This window comes from Suricata suricatta, chromosome 6, assembly GCF_006229205.1.
Source record: "Suricata suricatta isolate VVHF042 chromosome 6, meerkat_22Aug2017_6uvM2_HiC, whole genome shotgun sequence".
Classification (NCBI taxonomy): domain Eukaryota; kingdom Metazoa; phylum Chordata; class Mammalia; order Carnivora; family Herpestidae; genus Suricata; species Suricata suricatta.
Window position 1 is genome coordinate 51,349,213 of NC_043705.1, and position 4,957 is coordinate 51,354,169.

Sequence of the window (4,957 nt, forward strand, 5' to 3'; positions counted from 1 at the left end):
TTCTTGGAGGCAGGTGACAACACAGAAACCTGTTTCCACTGTTTTAATAGGTTTTTAACTGATGGATTATAAAGGGGGAATAAAATAGAAGTAATTGGGTTTTTCTTGTCACACTAAGTTGTTTAATAAAGCTTGCTTTGTGTCTTTCATTTGATCACCAGTACTATTGAGAGCCTCTTCACTGAAAATCAGAGTGTTAAGAATCCTTGAACTCTTAGCCGTTGGATCTCTCCCTTGAGAGCTAGCTAGGTACTGATCTGGACTGCAATTGTGTATTATGAGACACAGATCTCATGTCTTTTTTTTTTTTTTTTTTTTTTTTTTTGCTTTATAAAATTTTACTTGCCTCCTTTTCCATAAGATTTTAATCTATTCCACATAGAAATTGTTTTGCCATAAAAATGAATAATCCAGGCCTTCTTATCTACAGAAAGTCTCAAATTAACTTTTTACTTGGCTTGTCTTACAAAAACAGCAATTTATAGTACGGAAAGCCCAACTTTACCATGAACAGTTGAAGAAAAATCACATCTTAAAGAACGCCAAGCATAATTTGGATACTGCAAAATATGGCACTTTGAAAAAGGGAATGACCTGTGTCTGTCTTGAGTTTCTGAATCCCTTTATCATTTTCTCTGGTTCCTGATGGATTATTGGTGGGAAATGAGGCTTTGTCTTTTTGTATTAAAATGAAGAATGAGGGCTCCTGTGTGGCTCAGTCATTAGCATCTGATGTTGGGTCACATCATGATCTCCTGGTTCATGAGCTTGAGCCCCACTGGCCTCTCTCTCTGCCCCTTTTGGGATTCTCTCTCTCTGCACCCCTCACTCACTTGCACCCTCTCTCTCTCTCAAAAAAAAAAAACCATTTTTTCCTTTCACTTCGATAGTAGAAACAATTTATCTTCATAGGCTGTTATGACATCCTTGTTGGTAAGCTGAAATTAGAAGTAAAAAACATCAAGTTAAATGAATTGGAGAACAATTTTTTAATTTTTATTTAATGTTTGTTTATTTTTGAGACAGAGGCAGAGTACCAACAAGGGAGGGGCAGAGAGAGAGGGAGACACAGAATCTGAAACAGGCCCCAAGCTCTGAGCTGTCAGCACAGAACCCAATGTGGGGCTTGAACCCACAAACTGAGAGATCACGACTTGAGCCAAAGTAGGTCGCTTAACGGACTGAGCCATCCAGGTGCCCTGAGAACATTTTTTTTTAGTGGGAGTTGAACATGAATGTTGGCTTGTGCCATTTTTTGAAGTTTCATTCATTATTAGAGTGAGCGTGTGAACATATGGGGAGAGAGAGAGAGACAGACTCTCTCCTAAGTAGGCTCCATGCTGTCAGCTTGGAGCCCAATGTGGGGCTTGATCTCCCTAACCATGAGATTGTGACCTGAGCGGAAATCCAGAGTTAGATGCCCCACAGGTGCCCTTGTGCCATTTATTTTAAGTTTGGTGGTAGATTCTGTGCAAGAAGGTGGTTTTTAGAAGTCTGAGTATAACAAAGACTGGACTAGAAGTGGAATTGGGTTGAAATCTTAGCACTGCTACCAGGGGCGTCATGTGGCCTCTCTGGTCATTGGTGACCTCACGAAATCCCTGGGGTTGGGTCAAGCCCTTCTCTGCAGTGTGTTCCATTCCTGTGCTTTGTTTCTGTGAAGGTAACGATGGTGTCTTAGGCATCCCTTTGATTACTTGCATAACGCTTTATTCCCAGAGCATTTTATGGCACTGAGTTGGCAACATCTAAATTGTTGAGGAAGTTGGGTTTGAAGGTGCTACTTCAGTGTTGTATCTGTTACAGGGAGAAATGCTTGTTTGTACCCTGAGGTTTCTTATGTTGTTTGTACCTCATTGCTCATGAAATATTTAATCAGCCAGTAATAATCTAGCAATGACTTCATTTATTTAAAAAATTTTCTTAATGTTTATTTTTGAGAGCGAGTAAGAGAGAAACCGCAGGCAGGGGAAGGGCAAAGAGAGAAGGAGACAGAGAATCCAAAGCAGGCTCCAGGCTCTGAGCTGTCAGCACAGAGCCTGACATGGGGCATGAACTGTGAGATTATGACCTGAGCCAGAGTCGGAAGTTTAACCAACTGAGCCACCCAGGTGCCCACAATGACTTTAAATTGAATTCTAATATCACTGAAAGTGGATATTAATTTGACTTTAGCAGATGGAACTTAACGTACCTATTCATTGAGACTGGGTGCAGAATATGTCCTGAAATGCATAGCATTTTTGATAATGTCAGTTTTTAGTCAAAACAAAGTTTATAGTGATTCTTTCTTTTACATTTCCTCTCTCTTCATTCTTCACTCTCCCTTTCTCTCGACCTTCCCTACTTGTGTTTTGGAAATTGGACATTATTGTGCTGGGAACTTTCCTTGGTGGTTATAGGGGCTCAAAATCCTCTTATCCAGGGGAACTCAAAATAGTTCCACTGTGGAGTTTTCAAGAATTACTCTTGACAGGACGAAAATGGCGGTGGCGGCTGTGTCCCGGGTTTCAGGGCTCCTAGGTCGGTCCGGGGCACAGCTTGGGCGGTCCATGTCGACTGCCGCCCACGGCGAGGAGGGCTCAGCTCGCATGTGGAAGGCCCTCCCCTACTTCGTAGCTCTTCCTGGGGTGGGAGTGAGCATGCTGAACATCTTCCTGAAGTCGCGTCATGGAGAGCACGAGAGACCCGAGTTTGTCGCCTACCCCCATCTCCGCATCAGGTCCAAGCCCTTTCCCTGGGGAGATGGTAATCATACTCTATTCCATAACCCTCATGTGACTCCACTTCCGACCGGCTATGAAGATGAATAAAGAGAACCCGACCACTACCCAGTGGGGACCACAGCACTGGTTTGGACCATGACTCTGCACACGGACCAGAAGAGTATATGGGACCTTAAGCTCACCTTCTTTACTTGTATCAAATGATGACCAGTATACTGATCTTCCATCCCTTTGCTTATGGCAGGAGATGGCTTAAATAAATAACAAATTGGTCCATGAGCTGAGGAAAAAACAAACAAACAAAAAAAAACCAAAAAAGAAAAACCCCAAAAAACCCAAACAAACAAAAAAAAAGAATTACTCTTGAGTTTTGAGCCAGCACTGATTTGAGTTTCGTATCACATAACTATGAATTACTACAAGGGAGGCACATACTGGCTTAGGGGTCAGAGGCTTGGTGCAACCAAATTAGCAGCCATTAATGCAGGTAAATATGTTGTGGTGTGAGATGGTGTGGGGCAGGGCATTCTCAGCACCAGGGTATGCTGGGGACCAAAGGATTGTCCTTTTCTCCCCGCCGTTCCACTGTTGTGAACTATATTGTGAATATGTATTTGCATCAGTGATAGTGAAATAAGCAAATTTAGTAAGTAAACATTTTAATGAAAATCTGTCCTTCATCGTAGTTCACACATAAAATTGAAAGCCTGTCAATTGGCAAAATTCAATCACAAATACTTGAACTTCAAAACTTACTATTGTACTCATGCACCCCAGTGTTTATAGCAGTGCTATTGACAAGAGCCTGTCAAATGTCCATTGACAGATGAATGAATAAAGATGTGGTGTATATGTGTGTGGGTGTGGGTGTGGTGTATATATACGTATATATATATGTGTGTATACGTGTGTGTGTATATATATATATATATATATATATACACACACACACGTATATGTATATATACACCCACACCCACACACACAATGGAGTATTACTCCTCAATCAAAAGGAATGAAATCTTGCCATTTGCAACAACATGGATGGGAACTAGAGGGTATTATGCTAAGCGAAATTAGACAAATATCTCATGATTTCACTCCTATTTAGAATTTAAGATACAAAACATGAACATAAGGGAAACAAAAATAATACAAAAATAGGGAGGGGGACACAACGTAAGAGATTCTTAAATACAGAGAACAAACTGAGGGTTACTGGAGGGGCTGTGGGTGGAGGGATGGGCTAAATGGGCAAGGGGCATTAAGGAAGACAGTTGTTGGGCACTGGGTGTTATATGTAGGGGATGCATCACTGGAATCTACTCCTGAAGTCATTATTGCACTATATGCTAATTAACTTGGATGTAAATTTTAAAAAAACCTATGAACTTATTGTGCTACTTACAAAAGAAACCCTTTGAAATTTGGGATTATACTGTAAATATTTAACTTATTTAACCACGGGGGGATAGAAAGTTGGATGTTAATCAGAAAAGACTTTTATGATCCAATTTATTTTGGCAGTGTGGTTGTAATAACTTTACACCTTGAATTTGTATAGGAAAATCTAGCTTTATGTATATTATAATGATAGACATTTGAAAATTGAAACAATTCTACAGAATTCTGGAAATTTGAGAAAGGCCTTTGTATTTTACTTGATATGTCAAGATCAAACTGATTCTAAAGTTTCTACTGGGGAATAGTTTTGAGTTAAGCACTGCACCACTCAGAATTGCATTGATGGCCACAGCTTTAGCCAACACCGAACTTGAGGAGGTAAATGATAGTGCCATTCCTTGCCTTAGTGCCATTGAACAGTAGTGTTGTGCATATGCTGGTGCATGCTGGGTTTTACCTGTCTTGGGGTATAGGATCTTGTAACAACTCAGTAGTGAAAATTGAAATTCCTCTGTGCCACAACTGAGTGCCAGTAAGCTTATGGAGCATTTCAAGTTGCATTGCGTTTAAAAGATACCGATGGAATGAATCACCACCTCGTGTGTTGTTTTGACAGGAAGTGTATCATGTCTCAATAATTTCCTTAAAAATTTTTCCTGCCAGGTGCCTGTTTTCTTCTTGTGAACGATGCCCACAGAATTCCAAATATGTGGTTCATTTTTCCCACTGATGCATTTTGACAGCTCCTCTTTCTTCTTGGGAATAGCTAGGGTACTTTTGTTTGTAACGAATTTAAGACTTCCTACTGGGAAGTGAGAAGGAGTAGA

The 4,957-nt window shown here is 40.5% G+C and overlaps 1 pseudogene; it reads left to right on the forward strand.

Annotated features, from left to right (window-relative positions):
• Positions 1-2,482: 2,482 nt before the first annotated feature.
• On the forward strand, positions 2,483-3,005 carry LOC115293849 (annotated as a pseudogene).
• The last annotated feature ends 1,952 nt before the right edge of the window (positions 3,006-4,957 follow it).